Source organism: Triticum aestivum, chromosome 6D (genome assembly GCF_018294505.1).
Source record: "Triticum aestivum cultivar Chinese Spring chromosome 6D, IWGSC CS RefSeq v2.1, whole genome shotgun sequence".
Lineage (NCBI taxonomy): Eukaryota > Viridiplantae > Streptophyta > Magnoliopsida > Poales > Poaceae > Triticum > Triticum aestivum.
Window position 1 is genome coordinate 378,923,669 of NC_057811.1, and position 20,781 is coordinate 378,944,449.

Here is a 20,781-nt window from a genome sequence, read left to right on the forward strand (position 1 = left end):
GATCGATCCCGCCGGTCGGAATGTGAGGAGAGCGGCTGGAGACGGAGATTCGGCGAGGTCCTCCGCCACCATTCTTGGGCAGGAGAGAGAGAGAGAGAGAGACGAAGTGGGGAAACATAGTTGAATGGGTATGGGGGAGTTGGAACTCCCCCTGCCCGCTCTTAACCCCCACCCGCTCGCGACAGCGAGGTAGTACCGTGGGTCATCGCGGTAGTACCGCCCGGGCGGAAGTACCGCACGCTAGGCGGTAGTACCGCTCCTCCCGCGGTAGTAAAAAATTACTGCCGTGCTGGTTGCGGTAGTACCGTGCTCATCTCCTGCGGTAGTACCGTGGCTAGCCACGGTAGTACCGTAGACCCAGGAAAGTGCACGTTTCGACAAAGAGGAAAAACACGGCCTTTGCACAGCAGCCTTCAAGCGATCGGACACGCAAACGCACACACACACGGGGCAACTCAAACACAAACACGACTCAACAAGAAGGAAAAAGGCAACAATGAACAACCACTAACCAAAACCTCTCTAGAGGAGAGGGCGGTGGCCGAAGCCACCTATGTTTGAGTCAATTGGTATGGCACCGCGAAGAATTATCCTTGGGCCCATGACCAAAACTCGTCTTTGAAGCACAAGTACCATAAAAAATGGCTAATGTGAAAGAGTTGATCAATTTATGCATAATGGGGGGAGGGAGAGTTCATTGAGAGAACAACATTCCCCCTATGTCCATGCCTACACCTAAACAAGATATCAAGATGAGTATGGTGTGGTGTGCAAGGGTTCAAGCAACATTGCTCGAATCAATGATATTTAGCTCATGCCTTAACTCGCGAAATCTTGCTTCATCCAAGGGCTTCGTGAAGATATCTTCAAGGTTATCATGAGGGGATTTTTACATCTGTGCCCCTGGTTCCTTAGCTCTACTCATCCATCCCCACGCTCTTAACTTTTGCTTAGTTTTCCCCACTCCCTTGCCCGAAACCCTCAGAAGAGGTCACAACGGACGTCGCCGCCGGGTAAGTGCTTTGACCGTTAACTTTGACAAGTGGGGCCGCGTTGGGGGTGTAGCTGTTCGACCGTTGGGCCATCCCTTGCATTAAACACCTGCGCGTGTCGCCACGACAGAAGCCTGCTATGCATGCACCCAACAAGCCTGCCTGCATGCGTCGATGCGCCGACCGAGCCTGCATGCGCTGATGCGTGCCGCCACGATGCACTGACCGAGCCGCTTTCGTGCACGCCAGCCGCCACGGATGCAGCGACGGTCGCTGCCGCTGGTTCCTCCCTTCTCGCATATTTGTCTCCTCGATTTAGAGCATCGTTTTTTGCGATGAGTTGCAGCCTTTTTGATCCACTCGCATCTGCACCCGTTTTGCTACGACAAATAAATTGAACAAATATGTTGTGGCTGCATGCACTAGCTAGGTGGATACATATTTGTGGCTTGTGTAAGAAAAGAAGGGTTCGTTGTGGCTGCATGCACTAGGTGGTTACTAACAAAGCGAGCTCTCCAAGAAAACAACCAACATACATGTAGATAGGGCCAACAAGCCCATAGCACGATCACATAGTTGAAACTAGGAAGAACTTCATAATAGAATAGATAGAAAACTTAATAATAGAACTTGATAAAAGGGCCAACAAGCCCATAGCATCTCTCAGATAGTTCAATGGGATTACAACTTAACATAACATATACTCAAGAAAAGAAAAATAGATAGAGGGTTTAGAACCCTAGACGCCGCCTTCTCCACCTCGCTCCTCCTCCGGGCGCCCTTCACTGCTCTTCCAAGGCGTTGTTGATGGGGTACAGAAGAGTGTGCATGCGGAACGCGGTGGGGAAGATGTTGGTGTACTCCGTGAACATGTTGTGGGTGGTGAAAGCGATGAACTCGCAGCCACACCAAAACACCCGGCCAAGGAGGTAGAAGACGTCGAATGTGTTGGTGAAGTGGGCAAGGAGAGCAACCACCACCCCGTTTTGGATGACCTCCTTGACACGGAACATCCTTGGAGATCCCCGCGGGAGGTGGTGGTAGCCGGACGCGAGGAAGAACTCGGTGAAGTTCCTTGTGGTCCTCCACCTTGATATTGCCCACACACGTAGTGTGCGCTCAACGTACATGCCAGGAGGGTAGAGCCTCTCCGGCACGGTGGGTGGGAAGTGGTAGGTTGGTCCGGTGTACTGCATGGCTGAGGATATGCTAGAAGAAGGAGAAGTGGTCGAAGAGCGAGAAGGGCAGATGGCAGAGAGGATGGGAGATGGATGAGGGATGGCAGAGGCAGAGGGTGGCTTAAATAGCCGTAGTGCTACGTGTTATTTGGCCGTGGCAATAACGGGGTCAAATGTGAAGTAACCCATTTTCAAACCAACCGCAGCACCGGGAGTGTACACGCGTGGGAAATGGTGGTTTGAAAAAGAAGAAGAAAAAGAAGCTAATTGCACGCTTGGGAATCTGTGGTCATATATATTATATGAACAAAAAGAGACAATTTTTGAATAGTTTGTGGCCATTTTGCATGATAAAAATAAATTTGGCCCTTAAAAATTTGGTCATTTTCTACACAATGCCAATTGATTTCAAACGATGCAAAAATACAGAGCCAACACGTTCACGAAAAACAGAGCAAACGATGCAAAAAAAACGACGCAATTCGACGGCCCAACTAGAGCTTGGTTTCCTTTTGGGCTCAATAACAACGTTTTTTTCGAGGAGTCAGTGGTGGGCGAGTAGCCGAGCACAACCAATAGGATCGCCCCACGATCCAACGATGTGGAGCCGTCCTTGTGATCCAAAGGCGCGGAGCCTACACGCAACCAGCCCACCTAATTCCTTCTAGAAGACCAGATCTGAGGGATGTCGCTTGGCGCGAGGGTATGATCGGACGACTGACGTTGGGAGCTGGGGTTAGGTGAAACCCCGCGGGGTTTAGAGGGGTTTTGAGCTGGTCGACGGGGTTTCGAAGGCTTTGACTGAGCATAACTAATTTTAAAAAAACAAAAAATGAAACCTTCGACGTTCGTCGTTTTATAAGACAAACTAACGAGGGAAAATACTAAACTTGGTCTATGGTCATTTTCATGAAAAAACCCTAGCTGGCACGATCGAGGTCAAATGAGCACCATTAATTTTAAAAAAATAAAAAAAATATAAAACCCGCGCACAATGTTGTCTTATGTGACATGTTACCAACCAAAAATCATAAACTTGGTCTATGGTCATTTTCATGAGAACACCTTCACACATATGAGCTATCATGTACATGATTTCATAGAGTTCAAGGAGAGGAGGTGGTGTTACCTTCTGTTTTTGAAAAATCAAAAAAATCAAAAAAATCACCAAAGCTTTATTTTAAAGTGAATAAGAAGGATCTGAAGTTAGTTTTCCATTTTTATATTTCAAAACGTGTTTTTAATAGTTCTTATATTAAAGCATATGTTTTCAAAAGAAAATGTAAAAATATGAAAATTAATTCAAAAAATAGTGAGACTTCGAATCTACACTATGGAAAGTGAATATGTGTTAATAAAAAAACATTTCGCTCAATGAGAGTAGGTCCAAAAAAACCTGATTACAAATGGGCTGTTTACCCTAGCCTGGGAGCTCATTTGGAGCACATTTCTCAAATTCAAATTGACCTCTAAATCACTTCAAATTTTGCACACATGATCTCCTACACAAACATAGATAGTTTGCCAAGGTTTTACTTGTTTTTGCATTTTCTAGAATTTATACTGTCCAGGTTTTCCAAGGTTTACATGATCTCATTTGGAGCATGCATTTGATTTCCTACACAACATGTGTGATCATTGCAGCACCTAAAATCATAGTTCACAACATCTAAACATAACTAACCGTAGATTCAGGACAGACAAATATACCACAGGCAAATTTAAGGACAAACAAATATAGATAGCAACCAGATTACTAGCATAACCAACAAGATTCAGTTCAACAAAATATAACCAACGAGATTCAGTTCAACAAACCAAAAGTAACCCAACAGTTCAACAAACCAAACCAAAAGTAACACAACATCACATCATGCCGGAGTCAGGGCCTTCGCGAGGGCGGCATGCTGCCCCTGATCATGTAGTCCTCCCCGCGAATCGCTACATCCTCAGCATGAGACAGAAGGTGATCGAAGCGGCCATCCCTTGGCTTTGGCTTGGTGGTGCAGTAGGGGCAATGCCACTTCTTGAACTTGCGGTTGTAGAAGGAAGCAACTCCCTTGGCCTTGATCTTCTCCACCTCCTTGGCTGTGAAGGACGCGACATTGCCCTTGTACACATCATCTCCAGAATCATACTGCACACATGAATGAATTGCATTAATACATTATAGATTCATATACACCATGTCAAAGGAACTAAATGAACAAGGGATAGGCTTACCTCATATTCTGAACCGTCACTAAACGCCCCCTCGTACGGGACGTAGTCGGCCAGCTTCCTCTTTCTCCCCCCAACCATCATCCTCCTGAATATACAATTACATCCATCACTAGTAGCCAATTGAAAATTTAGATATGCACACATGACACATTGATCATAGGGCTAATATACTCCCAATATCAGAAATGTTTTAAAAGTGGGTTTTTTTATTTCTGTGCCCCTTAGCTCTATGCATTCAAAAACCACATCCATCACTAGGATATCAATGTATTAGATTTGTACACACATTGATCAAAAACCCCAATATGACATTCAAATAACACATTGATCATTGGTCATGCACACACATTGAAGAACAGAGCTAATATAACTACATATTGTGGACAAATTTATATACTAATGAATCAAATAACTTCTTAATCAATGGATTCCATTTGGGCATATGACATTGAAAACCCCAATCTGAGTTGCATTCAAAAACAAATCTAATAAGGACCCAATCTAAGGCAACAAATTTGAGTAGCATTAAAAACCCCAATTTGTGAGCACTAAAAACAAATCTAATAAGCATCATAGCATCAAAAACCCCAATCTGTTCACAACATCTAGCATTTTTGCAACAAATTTATCCAAATCTAAAAACAAATCTAAAAACCCCAATCATTGCAGCACCTAAAATCATAGTTCACAACATAGCATTTTTGCAATGAATTTATCCAACAAACCCTAGTCCAAAAACCCCCATCCCCCCAACTCATACAAAAAACCCCGGCCCATCCGTCAAACCAACTACTCTAACCATCTGAACTACCATATGAATCACAATCTAACCAATGCAACTAGGGAGCAACTAAATATACAAGATAAGCAAGTGCAAATACCCGCTCCTCCACGGCAGGCGGCGCAACGGGGGCATCGGGATGGACTGCGGGCCGCTCCATGCCGTCACCTTCTACAGTGATGAGGCGGAGCCCGCCACATCCGCAGCGGTTGCGAGTTTCCCCGCACCACCATGGACGCCGCCGACATCTGCGGTCATCGCGCCCTAACCCTGCTGCTCCACCACATCTCCGGCCGCTGCATCGGCCATCTGACAGATGGAGGCGATGAAGGTGAGGAAGAGGATGCAGTGGGGGAGAGCGAGACGGTGCGGCGGAGGCAATGGAGGAGAGCGAGACGACGCCGGTGGGGGAGAGGAAGATGATGCGGTAGGGAGGGGATTTGGGGGAAAATGGTAGGGGCGATGGAGGTGGTTGCCCTCTTTATATGATGGGACATTTCTGGCATGTCCATGGACGCATGCTACCCCACGACCGCGGTCTTGCATGCGCCCACGTATACGCGGCCCCACTCATCACCTAACGGTCAAAGGCATTGACCCGACGGCAACGTCTGTTATATCCTGTTCTGAGGGTTTCGGGCAAGGGTGTGGGGAAAAGTGAGCAAAAGTTAACAGAGTGGGGATGAATGAGTAGAGCTAAGGAACCAGGGGCACAGAAATAAAAATCCCTATCATGAGTGTTGACATAGTTGAGCTCCATCTCACCTCGCCTAATATGATCCCAGATGAAGTGATACCAAATCTCAATATGCTTTGTCTTGAAGTATTGCACCGGGTTGAGAGAAATCTTGATGGCACTTTCATTGTCACACAAAAGAGGCACTTTGTCACAAATGACACCGTAATCCTTTAAAGTTTGCCTCATCCATAGAAGTTGTGCACAACAACTACCGGCGGCCACATACTCCACTTCGGTGGACGAGAGAGACACACAACTTTGCTTCTTGGAAGACCAACTCACCAAAGAGCAACCAAGGAATTGGCACCCTCCGGAAGTTGACTTCTTATCCACTTTGTCTCCCACCCAATCGGAGTCCGAATAGCCCACAAGGTTGAAGCTTGCTCCTCTTGGGGTATGAGCCAAATATCGAAAGATTCGCTTGACCGCCACAAAGTGGCTTTCCTTAGGTGCGGCTTGAAACCATGCACAAATTCCCACACTCAACATGATATCCGGTCTAGATGCACAAAGGTAAAGCAAGGAGCCAATCATGGAGCAATATACCTTTTGATCCACCGCTTTACCATTGGGATCTATGTCAAGTTGGCACTTGACGGGCATTGGTGTGGAAGCCGGCTTGACATCACTTAGCTTGAATCTCTGGAGCATGTCTTGAGTGTATTTGGCTTGGTTGATGAAGGTTCCTTCTCTCCTTTGATTGACTTCGAACCCGAGGAAGAACTTCAAGTCTACCATCATGGACATCTTGAACTTTGAGGTCATGAGAGCGGCAAATTCCTCACTGAAAGCTTTGTTAGGGGAACTATCGTGGAATTGTCACGGCAGATGTCCTAGTGAAAGGACTTAGTCGTGGAGCCATCGCAACTAGGAAGAAAGAAGGGGTTAATCGGGACAAAGGACACGAGGTTTATACTGGTTCGGCCCCTTACGGTGAAGGTAAAAGCCTACGATCCAATTTTGAGTGGGATTACTTATCTCTCGATAACCAGGGAGCGAATCCGCTTGACCTAGCTCTCGATCTGATGTTTCTTGCCCCGAACCGCCGCCAGGTCATCCCTTTATATACAGAGGTCGACGCCCAGCGGCTCATAGAGTCCCGGCCGACTCATAAACAGTGTCCGGCTCGGTTTCTCTCTATTCCTGCCTTATAATACAAGTTTACACATATATGACGGTTTATCACTACGGGCCTTAAGTCGCCCTTTGGGCCCTGGGCCCTTAACTAACCCGCCATCTCCAGGAGCTGTCTTGGGCTTCATGAGTCGTCATGAGTATAACCCGGCCCCTCCTGGGCGGGTCATACTAATAATTGTATCCCCAACATTAGGCCCCAGATTGATTTGAACTAGTTCATGTCAATCTTCATCACTTTAGGAAAAGTCTTCTGTTCTCTGTCAAAGGGAAATTTGTAACCTGCCATGACGGCATCTTCTGGATTTGCAATGACCTGCCATGACGTCATATGTCATTAATTCATATTTTATCCAATATATCTCAATGGATCCTTATCTTCAATAACCATCCCGAGAATCAAGGCGTCCCGACAAGCTGGATACCCATAATTTTTGGCCTCCTCGTTTTTCATGCCCACTTTATCAGTTTTTTCCTTATAAATAGGCACGACTGGTCTTTCTCCATTCTCCCCCCTTTCCGTCGTCTTCTTCCTCTCGCGACCCTACTGCTGCTCGAGCTCCGCCACCGCCGCAGCGCACTTCGTCTTCCTCGACCCCGGCCGCTGCATCAACCTGAGCTCGTCCAGAGAACGGCGGCGACCCTCCGCAGTAGATCTGCATCCGTAAGTCTCTGCTTTTCTATACCTTAGATCCGCATTAGGGTTTGCGAGTTCCTCTGTGTTCTTCGCTGTTCATCACGGATTCTCCGTGGTTTCTCCATTGCGTCCTCTTTTGATCTAAAAGAAGTACTAAACTCATGCGGTAGCTGTTTCGCATCCATTTGAGACGCTAGTAGATCCCCTTTTCTTGTACAAAAGCCTCTTTAGAACTGATGAGCTCCTCTGTACTGGTTTGTTAGGTCTAGAATATTTTCCTTTCCTAAGCATCCGTTGATCCAAAATAATGATTGCAATCTGTGAAACCTGTTTTTATAACACTTAGTCGATGTCTGTATCTTGATAGATTCGCCTAGCCATGGCGGCTCATACCACCGGCTTTAAATTGAAATGCTCAATAGATAACTTCAACCACACATGGCGGCTCAAATAACTTAACTGCTCATGGCGGCTTGAATAATCTGACATAATTAGCCATATGCCATTAGGCCCCTTTATAAGCCGCCATCTTGAATATGAATTGAAGTATTTCTCTCCGGCTTAAATTTGAACCGGAAACTTTTATTTTGTCATAGGCTTCCATCACAATGCCGCACAAGGCACCCAAAGCACCCGTTACATGCAACTGGGTCAAATACATCGTCACAGATAGCACACTTAATAATTTTGTGAAGACTGGCTATCTGCCAAAGAAGGAAGTCATGTCCTACCGTGCTCCTGATCCAACAGAGGAAAAGCCTCAACCCAAAGAAGGGGAAGTCATCGTTTTTACTGATCACATGAACCGGGGCTTTTCTCCACCCGGCTCAAAGTTTTTCAGAGACGTCCTGCACTTTTTTGATCTCCGACCTCAAGATACCGGGCCCAACTCCGTGTCTAATATTTGCAATTTTCAAGTGTTCTGTGAGGTGTACCTTGGAGAAGAACCCAACGTTCTGCTCTTCAGAGAATTATTTTATTTGAGCCGCAAGAATGAACATGCCAACGGGCCTAGCTGGAACTTGGTGGGATCTCAATCCAGCGATGGAGAGACTGCATTTTTCCGTATGCTGATCCACCGAGTCACCCCAAGGACTGGAACCAGACATGGTTCTATTGTCAATATACTTCTCCGGCTGGTGAGAACCCTCTGCCGGCTTTCGTGCCCTGTGCCTCGAGTCCACTCATCCTCTACCGGATAAAATGTCTCCTGCTGAACGCCAGAAACTTGCCCCCACCATGAGTAAAGTCAAAGCTCTTTTGGCGAACGACTTAAATGGCATTGATTTGGTCCGGGTTTGGCTTGCCTGGCGGGTTATTCCATTGAGCCGCCAACCTGGTTTGATGTGTGACTACACAGGCCAGAAAAATGATCCTCTGCGGCACAGCCCTGACGATTTACCTGACGACGTCATTGATGATATGAAAAAGTCACTCCTGAATGAGAGCCTGGCAGACTGTGGCAAAGTGGGTTTGAGTCCTTTCTGCAAAGCTAACCCGGCTCCAGCGGTAAGCTAGATATTCACGCATTTTTACTCTCATCTTTGAGGTTTTACCTTTACTCAAACTCCTGTTTGAAATTCACAGGCCACTGACGAATTTTGGAAGGTCAAATATGATCATGAAGCTGCAAAGAAAGCCAGAAAAGCCATGAAAGCCGCCAGGAGAGCCGCCGCCAAGAAGAAAGGAAATAAACCCAGCGCCTCAGACATGCTTCGACTAGAAGACACCTCTAAGTCAGAGGTAGCTCTTGATTCTCTAGGCTCCTTTTTTAACTATCTTATTGACTCTAATTATCATCAGGAGGATACAGGAGCAAGTCATGCAGTGGTTGAAGAGGTAACTATTATTTCCTCCGACTCCGAGCCTTTGCCAAGACAGAAAGTCCGAAGTAACCCGGAAAGTAAGATTTTCACATCCTTTAGCTTACCAAGATCCTCAATTTATTTTGAAGCAACAGATGCATGAGAGCAGGAGGCAGACCTGGACCAGTAAAGATGCGGAACTCTCCTCCGGCTTACCCAATGTAACAACGAAATGCCGGAATGAGGTCACCTCCGGTTTATATTCCTTTTATCCTTTGGCGGGTCTCACTCGTCAACCACTTAATTCTTCTGACTCAAATTATCAGGAAACTTCACCTTCCTCCAGCAAATCAATGCAGCCCAATTTGCCGGCTTTTAAAACCGCTCCGGGGTAATGATAACCTGCTTAATCTGTGCTCAGTTCAATTTGTTGTATTTATACTGACCTTTTGATTTTATGCAGCGGACAAGCAAAACCCAGCAAGAGGGCGAAGAAGAACAAGCCGGCCGAAGAGCCATTCTTAAACGAGCTGGAACTTGGAACGGCCGCACCTGAAACCTCCACTCATGAACCGCCGCCCGAGCCAACCCATGATATACCAACGCCCACCGCTGACCCGCCTGTCGAGCAAGCCGTCGATGGTTCCGAAAACCCGGAATTCCCTAGCCCGGCCAAGACGGATGACCCTCAAAATCTTGATGTCGAAATCACCAAGACCGGCTTTGTTGAACCGGGGAGACCAACCGTACTGGCCAAGTGTTCTGCCAAGGAGGAACTTCTGGGACGCTGCAGAACTAGACTTGATGTTGCTGATTATACTCACATGAGTATCGGAGATATCTTTTCTGGCTAGATGAACCAAGTGCATAGCAGCCATGACATAGAAATTGACATGGTGAAACAGATGCACCAGAAGTTTGAGGTACAATCCTTTCTCTGTACTTGATTATCCTTACTATACCAGCCCCCAAGTCTATTGCTTATGATGAAATATGCTGTAGACTTAAAAACCAGTTGAGTAATAGATGTAAGAAATCCGGCTTATCCTGTAGCCCCCAAGGGTCGGCTTAAGCAGCATGTTTGAACCGGTCCTTATCATGTTTAAATCGAAAAAATACTTGTAACAGCAATATGCATTAGCCCCCAAGTGCCAAGTATTTTTGCTTGCAAAGTGCTTGGGACTTACTGTCATGAACCGCCATTTTAAGCAAAATTCTTCAGTATACATTAGCACCCAAGTCCCAAGTGTTATTGCTTGCAAAAGGCTTCGGACTTAGTATTGCATCATGATGATCCTGACCCGGTATTTGTACAGGCCACCACTAGTCAATTTGAATCAGAAGTGTCTGACTTGAAGAAACGCCTGGAAGCACAAGAGACTGAAACTCAAAGAGCCAACTCCAAATTTGAATTCAGTGTATCTGAACAAGAAAAATTGAAAAAGGGCTTTGAAGCAGAGAAAAAGGCCTGGCCTGACGAAAAAATCGCTTTGACCAATCAAGCCGAAGCAGCGGAGAAAGCTCTTGAAGAAGTAACCACTGAATTATCCGGCTTAAAACACCGTGTATCTCAGATGGTCTCCGCAATCTTTGGTAAGTCGCCTTCCAAGTGTGAAATATTTGAATCTTTCTAATATGCATAATATTGTCATGAACTCATCTGACAATGGAATGCAGGCCCCAGGTGCTCCAATCTTAACCTAAGCATGCTGATAAAGCTGAAGGCGGTTTATACACTGGTGGAACAACTCTACACCGGATCTCAGCGTGCCTTGGCTGCAGTTGCCCTGTCAAATGAAGTCCCCACACTCCTGGCGGATGTACTGAAACGGCTTGTTGTGCTGCCCCAGCGGTTCAATGAGTTAAGGCGATCTTCTGCGAGAGCCGGAGCCGTAGCTGCATTAAGCCGGGCCAAGGCATGGCTACCGGAGCTAGACCCGGCCGACATCGCCATTGGATATCCAAGCCTGAAGGAGGACGGCTCATCATTTGAACAGAAGGACTTCACCGCTTGTGTGAAGGAAATACGCCCCGTGGCCACTCTGATTGGTAATGACACGGATCTTACTAAGTACCAACCGGGTTATGACACGGAAAATCAGAGAATTCCAACGCCACATTATGAAGTGACCAGCCTAATCCCTCCAATTCGTAAGCATACCTTTGCCCCTGAAGTTGACCCGACCGGATTAATTGATGATGAAGCTGAATTTGAAGCTTTGAGTGGCCTTGACTGGTCATCATCAACCTTCCGGGACAGGGAACATGATGGAGGAGCGGAAAGGGATGATCCGGAAGCTTCAGGCCAACAACGCAATTGATCCGTCGGGCGGGTCATATTTATACTTTGCTGAAAAACAATGTTAATCATTTGGACTCGGGGAGTCATGTAATAGGGTAGACATAACTTGGTTTTGCCGTGCCTTCGTGCACGTGTTTGGTGCTCAATAATGTTAAGCCGCCATCTTATATTCATCCATATTATGCTTATCATCTGTTTTCCTTATGCTTAAGAAAGCTTTTAAACTGTCCTGCATACAGAAATAAATCACAAGTCCCTTGGCGGCTTACCACAGGGCGGGTCATATATCTTACATAAAACCCGGAATATGAAAAAGAGTCATAAATAAGCCGGTTATCAATTATAGCTTGAAACATAACTATAATAGCATACTTGTGATCCTTTGATTTATACTGCCGGTTTATGTGACCCGAAAAGTTAAGGGTGACAACCCAATCCTGTAGAAGCCGGTACTTCCACACATATGATTATTGTTATATGCTGGCGACTTATTGACTGAGGCCAAGCCGGGTTAAATAGAAGCCACTCATTATACGCTTTCAATAGGATCAAAAATCTCTTAAGACAAACTCAAAAAAGACTGTTTGCAAAGACGTCAGAAGAAATAAACAAAATTGTGAGGCTTCTGATTCGAATACGATCAGTAAACCGTTCCAAAGGGGTTAAGCTAGGATTCGAATACGATCATGTAGCCCCCAGTGGCTTTGGCGTTGCGCCGATCAAGAGGGTACCGACAGCTATGTTCTCTTTGGTTCGAATACGACCTATGTTTGAACAGGAAGCCCCCAAATGACCTTGAGAGTTTTTTAACGACGCTGATTCGAATACGATCAACGTCAGACCCAAAAGGGGTTGAGGTATGATTCGGATACGATCAAGAAGCCCCCTAGTGAGTTTGGTAGTGTGCCGATCAAAAGGGTATCGACAGCTATGTTCTCTTTGGTTCGAATACGACCTATGTTTGAACAGGAAGCCCCCTAGTGACCATGAGGTTTAACGGCTAGATTCGAATATGATCATGAGCCGGACCAAGAGGGTTAAGCTAAATTCGAATACGATCAGCCCCCAATTGGTCGTTTTATAATTAGAATGATAAAGACATATGATTACTGAGGATGAAAAGGACAGATGTCCTGCTTTATTACTTATCATAATATATACATCGTCAAAATATGTACATCATGAGAGCCGGTGGCTCAAGTGTAGTATGGCCAAAGATGAGCAATATTCCACGGCCGGCGGGCCTCCTCCTCCGACTTTCGTGAGTCTTTGTGCTCTCAAACATCGATAAGGTAGTATGACCCATTGTTCAAGTTCTTGCTGACCACAAAAGGTCCTTCCCAAGGTGGGGATAGCTTGTGCGCATCAGACTGATCCTGGATGAGCCGGAGCACCAAGTCACCTTCTTGAAAGGTTCTGGACTTAACCCGACGGCTGTGATAACGGCGCAAGTCCTGTTGGTAAATCGCCGAGCGAGCTGCTGCTAAGTCGCGCTTCTCATCTAACAGGTCAAGTGCATCCTGACGGGCTTGTTCATTATTAGCTTCAACGTAAGCCGCCACGCGGGGCGAGTCATGACGGATGTCACTAGGTAGAACCGCCTCTGCACCATAAACGATGAAGAAAGGCATGTAACACGTAGACCTGTTGGGGGTAGTATTGATGCTCCATATCACAGAAGGTAATTCTTCTACCCAACAACCCGGCGTCCGCTGCAAAGGAACCATAAGCCGGGGCCTGATGCCTTTCAAGATTTCCTGATTGGCTCTTTCAGCCTGCCCATTAGATTGGGGGTGAGCTACTGACGAAACATCAAGCCGGATATGCTCACGTTGACAGAATTCCTCCATGGCACCCTTGGACAGATTAGTACCATTGTCAGTTATAATACTATGCGGAAAACCAAAGCGAAAGATCACCTTTTTCATGAATTGAACCGCCGTGGCTGCATCACACTTACTGACTGGCTCTGCCTCAACCCACTTTGTGAATTTGTCAACCGCCACCAAGAGGTGGGTCTTTTTATCTTTGGACCTTTTGAAAGGCCCAACCATGTCGAGCCCCCCATTCTTTTTTAGCACAAGTACCGGGTTAGCCAACCACTCTAGGTGAAAAACTTCAACAATAAACTCGGCCGCCAAGAGCCGGGCCACCTCCTCACCAATAGCTTTACGCCTTTCCTCATTAAACCACCGAAGAAACTGCCTGACCGGCTTAAATTTTGGATCAATATTAAGAGTGTGCTCAGCGAGTTCTCTCGGTACACCCAGCATGTCAGAAGGTTTCCATGCAAAGATGTCCCGGTTCTCACGGATGAACTCGATGAGCGCGCTTTCCTATTTGGGATCCAGATTAGCACTGATACTGAACTGCTTAGATGAGTCGCCTGGAACAAAATCAACAAGCTTAGTTTCATCAGCCGATTTAAACTTCACCGCCGGCTCATGTTCTGTGGTCGGCTTCTTCAAAGATGTCATGTCTGCCGGGTCAACATTGTCCTTGTAGAACTTCAACTCCTCTGTTGCACAAACAGATTCAGCATAAGCAGCGTCGCCTTCCTCACATTCCAAGGCTATCTTCCGACTCCCATGCACTGTGATAGTGCCCTTATGACCCGGCATTTTGAGCTGCAGGTAAACATAACACGGCCGTGCCATGAACTTTGCATAAGCCGGTCGTCCAAACAATGCATGATATGGGCTCCGGATCTTAACCACCTCAAAAGTTAACTTCTCAGCCCTGGAATCATGCTCATCCCCAAAGGCTACTTCCAGCTCAATCTTACCCACTGGGTACGCTGACTTACCGGGCACTACTCCATGGAAAACTGTGTTGGACGTCTTGAGATTTTTATTAGTCAACCCCATGCGACGAAAGGTCTCATAATAGAGGATGTTGATGCAGCTGCCTCCATCCATGAGCACTTTTGTAAATTTGTATCCACCAACTGGAGGTGCCACCACTAAGGCCAAGTGACCGGATTGTCAACCCGGGGAGGGTGATCCTCCCTACTCCATATAATGGGCTGCTCAGACCATCTCAGATAACGAGGGACCGCCGGCTCAATAGCGTTCACGGCCCTCTTATGAAGTTTCTGGTCCCTTTTGCACAAACTGGTGGTGAACACATGATATTGTCCGCTATTCAGCTGCTTTGGGTTACTCTGATACCCGGATTGCTGCTGCTGCTGACCTCCTTGGCCAAATTGCTTATGATAACCACCTTGATTACCCTGAGGGCCCTGAAAGTTGGAATTTGAACCGCCCCCCGGACCATGAAAACCGCCGCCACCTGAACCGCCTCCAGATCCGTGATGGCCGTCAAACATGTTAGAATTCTTGAAAGCCTTCATGATCGTACAGTCCTTCCATAGGTGAGTGGCTGGCTTCTCCCGGGTGTCGTGTCTTGGACAGGGCTCATTTAGCAACTGCTCAAGGGTGGGACCTGACCCGCCAGACCGAGGAGGTGGCCTCCCCTTACGTCGTTGATTGTTACCCTGTGCATTAGCCACAAACTCCGAGCTACCGTCAGCCTTACATTTATTATTACCTCCTTGATTCGCCAGGTTATGCTGAAGACCCTTAGCGTTGCCGTTCTTCTTTCCCTTCCATGTCTTCTCTTCGTCAGACGCGGGATCCTTGGTACTATCAGAGTCGGCGTATTTGACTAGAGCCGCCATCAGCTGGCCCATGTCATTGCAATCGCGTTTAAGCCACCCCAGCTTCTGCTTCAGAGGTTCAAAACGGCAATTTTTCTCCAACATTAAGACTGCAGAGCCGACATCCATCTTATCAGATGAATGTATTATTTCCTTCACCCGGCGCACCCAATGGGCCGTGGACTCACCTTCCTCTTGCTTGCAATTAGTCAAGTCCACAATCGACATGGGCTGCTTGCATGTGTCCTTGAAATTCTGAATGAACCGGGCCTTTAACTCGGCCCAGGAACCAATGGAATTAGGTGGCAGTCCCTTTAACCAAGTGCGGGCCGTTCCATCCAGCATCATAGTGAAGTACTTGGCCATTGCCGCGTCACTGACCTCCAGCAATTCCATGGCCATCTCATAACTTTCAATCCACGCCCCGGGCTGCAAGTCAGCCGTGTAGTTAGGCACCTTTCGAGGCCCCTTAAAATCCTTGGGCAAACGCTCATTACGCAGCGCTAGCACTAAGCAAGGGACACCTCCGGTTCTCGTGGTCGAGCCTGCCTCAATAGAAGTCGTCGGATAAATTGGGGAAGGCTGGTAAGCCGCCCGCTGAGCTGCCCGCTCCATCGCCTGCTGAGCCGCCCGCTCAGCCTCTTGGCGTTCCCTATCCTGATTAACCAAGTTAAGGGCCCCATCTCGCGCCGGGTCTCGCCCGCCTGGCTGATCATGGCATCGGACATTGCTTGAAACTGCCGCCGAGTCCATATGTCTGCTATAACTCGGGCTCCGGCTTGGGCGAGGGGTCGAATGAATTTTGTCTCGGCTGTAAGAGTATGCCTCCTGCTGTGCCAGAGCCGTCTGAAGAAGTTCTCTGACCCTACGTGTTTCGATCGCTGTCGGAGAATCGCTCTCCACCGGGAGAGCCGCCAATCATGCCACGCAGCGATCATGTTCTCCAACGGGTTAGAATAATGACCCGGTGGTGTTGGCACATACTGAGGCGGTGCAGTGTTCACTCGAGGAGGTTCCGTCGCCCGGGGTTGAACCGGCGTCCCAGCCCCGGGCGTCGCAGTCGGGTTTACCTCTGGCGGATTACTGGGACCTGCTTCGGGTGTGCGGAAGAGATTTCTAGGATCGTAGATCGAGGGCAGACGGGATTGGGACTTCTGGTGCCTCCTCCTCATGACCTCATTTGATGCGTTTAAATCCATCGTAAGCTGGAACGCTTCTGATTGAAGCTGCTCAGCTCGAGCATCCAGAGCCGCCCGTTCTGCGGCCAACCTGGTATCCTCAGCTGCCAGGTTTTCCTTGGCTTGTGCTATCTCTTCATGTAACCGAGTCACCTCTGTATCATGTTCATCCTGATCCGCCGGATTAACTGTGGCGGTTAACAGCGTTGTCAGCCTACCCTTGAGATCAATCAGCACCTGAGCCGGCGAGCGCACATGGCCTCCTGCCCCGGCTACCGCTGACCCGGAGGTCATTGCTACCGTAGCCGTAGAGTTTTGACCTGGTTGAGTGCCAGCCATGAAGATCCCTACTCTGCTCAGCGGCTCAAAGGGGTCCGTAATACTGCTGCCATCGGAACAGCCCCCAAGCCCGTCGTCTTGCAATTGATACAACGAATCTGTCTCACCCATGGATGACTCACCGTCCGAATAGATGGCCGTCTCACCGTCAGACATGGATCCTTTAGGAACTTCCCCTCCATGGATGCATCCCACGAAGGCATGCATCATGGCGGGCGGAGCGCGGGCGGGTCTCGCACGCTGAGCCGTCTCGACGATGTTGGTGCAGATGTCCAGCTCAGGGCCCGGCTCGCCGATCCGGCCGATGAAGACGTCAATGCCGCCGAAGGGGACCCGGTACCCGTACTCAATTGAGCCGGCGTCGGGGCCCCAGCCTGCGTCGTCAATGTAGAGCTTGCCGTGAGGACTCTTGGTCATCCGGCCCACAGCGTATCCCTTGAGCCCTTCGAAGCTGCCCTTCAAGAACTCAAATCCACCGCGCGCTGGCCCCACGGTGGGCGCCAACTGTCGTGGAATTGTCACGGCAGATGTCCTAGCGAAAGGACTTAGTCGTGGAGCCATCGCAACTAGGAAGCAAGAAGGGGTTAATCAGAACAAAGGACACGAGGTTTATACTGGTTCGGCCCCTTACGGTGAAGGTAAAAGCCTACGATCCAGTTTTGAGGGGATTACTTATCTCTCGATAACCAGGGAGCGAATCCGCTGGACCTAGCTCTCGATCTGATGTTTCTTGCCCTGAACCGCCGTCGGGTCGTCCCTTTATATACAGAGGTCGACGCCCAGTGGCTCATAGAGTCCCGACCGGCTCATAAACAGTGTCTGGCTCGGTTTCTCTTCATTCCTGCCTTATAATACAAGTTTACACATATATGGCGGTTTATCACTACGGGCCTTAAGTCACCCTTTGGGCCCTGGGCCCTTAACTAACCCGCCATCTCCAGGAGCTGTCTTGTGCTTCATGAGTCGTCATGAGTATAACCCGGCCCCTCCTGGGCGGGTCATACTAATAATTATATCCCCAACAGGAACCAAAGATAATATCATCAACATATAGTTGGCACACAAACAACTCCCCTTTGACCTTCTTAGTAAAAAGAATGGGGTCGATTTTCCCAATTTCAAACCCACGATCTTCCAACAACTCGGTGAGGTGGTCACACCAGGCACGTGGGGCTTGTTTAAGGCCATAGAGTGTCTTATTGAGTTGGTACACATGATCGGGGAAATAGGGATCCTCGAACCCGGGGGGTTGTTTGACATACACCAACTCATTAATAGGACCATTAAGGAAAGCACTCTTCACAACCATTTGTTGCAACTTAAAGTTATGATGAGAGGCATAAGCAATCAACAAACGAATGGATTCAAGGGGAGCAATGGGAGCAAAGGTTTCACCGTAGTCGATACCCTCGACTTGGGAGAAGCCATGTGCTACCAACCGAGCCTTGTTGCGAACGATAATCCCATGAGCATCTTGCTTGTTCTTGAATATCCACTTGGTTCCAATGACATTATGATTCCCCGTTGGCCATGGCACCAATCTCCACACCTTGTTGTGCTCGAAGTTGTTGAGTTCTTCATGCATGGTAAGCCAATCCGGATCCTCGAGTGCCTCATAGACCTTTTGGGGTTCAACACAAGAAACAAACGCGTGATGTTCACAATAGTTTGCCAATTGCCTATGAGTGCTTACCCCCTTTCTTATGCTTCCAAGCACATTTGTCATGATATGACCCTTGGTAGTGAGCTTGGATGCAATCTTGGCGGCACGATGCTCCAATTCCTCCTCAGGAGTGAGTTGAGGAGCGGTAACTTGATCATCTTGAGCGTCGTTTTGAGCTTGTTCTTGATCTTGAGCTTGCTCTTGATCTCGAACTTGCTCGGAAGAGAGAACTTGACCTTGGAGATCACTTGGTGTTTCAACACCATCTTGAGGTTGATCTTGCCCTTGATCTTGTTTGTTTGGTTTTGGGCCTTCACTTTGTTCTTCGGAAGCGTGTGGGTCTTGGGTTGGTGATGGTCCCACATGAGTGGAATATTGTCCTTCTCCTTCGGACACAAGGGGTTCCTCAATGGGTAGGATAAAACCAACACCCATTCTTCTTATGGCTTGGGGAGGAATTTCATCACCTACATCACAAGTACCACTTTGCTCCACTTGGGAGCCGTTATTCTCATCAAACTCCATGTTACACGTCTCCTCAATAAGTTCCGTGGACTTATTGAGGACACGATAAGCATGAGAGTTTGTAGCATAACCAACAAATATGCCCTCATGAGCTCTAGCCTCAAATTTAGATAAACGAACACCTTTCTTGAGAATGAAACACTTACACCCGAACATCCAAAAGTACTTGAGGTTGGGCTTGTTACCGGTGAGTATCTCATATGGAGTTTTGTTCAAGCCTTTCCAGAGATAGAGCCGATTGGATGCATGACACGCAGTGTTGATGGCTTCGGCACAAAAGTTGTATGGAGACTTGAACTCTGCCATCATGGTCGTTGCCGCATGCATCAACGTCCGGTTCTTCCTCTTCGCTACACCATTTTGTTGAGGGGTGTATGGTGCAGAATATTGATGCTTGATCCCCTCATCACTAAGAAACTCATCCAAGGTGTAGTTCTTGAACTCGGTGTCGTTGTCACTTCTTATTGTCAAGATCTTTGCATTGTGTTGGCGTTGAGCTTCAGTTACAAAGTCAATGACGGTTTGTTGAGTCTCACTCTTCCTTTTGAAGAAGTATACCCAAGTGTATCTTGAATAATCATCTACAATCACCAAGCAATACTTTCTACCCCCAAGACTATCAAAGGATGGAGGCCCAAAGAGATCCAAGTGAAGGAGCTCCAAAGGCCTCTTCGAGTAAATGATAGTCGTGGGAGGGTGAGCCTTGTCATGTAGCTTTCCTTCGATACAAGTACTGCAAGCACGATCTTTGGCAAAACTAACATTTATTAGTCCACGGACATGGTCCCCCTTGAGAATACTTTGCAAAGATCTCATATTGACATGGGCTAAACGGCGATGCCAAAGCCATCCCACGTCAACTTTAGCCATTAGGCATGTCACGGTCTTAGTGGGTCGCTCCGAAAAGTTAATCACATAGAGACCGTTCTCGACATGCCCAACAAAGGCTACTTTAAGAGTCTTGCTCCACAAGAGGGCCACGGTATCAATATCAAAGAAAGTGGCAAAGCCCATGAGTGCAAGTTGACGAATGGAAAGTAAATTGTATGCAAGGGACTCAACAAGCATGACTTTCTCGATCACGAGATCATGAGAAATGACAACCTTGCCAGGTCCCAATACCTTAGAAGACAAGGCATCACCCCACTTGACATTGGTGGGCATAGATGGAATCTTGTGCACGTCCACCACCAATTCCTTGCTTTCGGTCATATGATTTGTGGCTCCACTATCGAGCAACCATGATCTCCCACCGGAAGCAAACACCTACAAGAGATCAATGCTTGGTTTTAGGTACCCATTTTGTAATGGGTCCTTTGATGTTAGTAACAAGGGTCTTAGGAACCCAAATAGACCATTCAATGTACTCATAAGGTGAACCAACAAATTTAGCATAAACATGCCCATCACTAGCACGGGATAACACATAAGAAGGGTTAAAGTCGCCGGCTTTGTTGGAAGGGGTGGCATTGCCCTTCTTGACACCACCACCCTTCACATTGTTTTTTTTCTCCTTAGAAGCACCCTCTCCCTCTTTGACAAAAGTTTTCTTGAGAGGAGGAGTTTGTTTGTCCTTGTCATTCTTCTTCTTGTTCTTGGAATTGGGTGTGAACCCAATTCCCTCCTT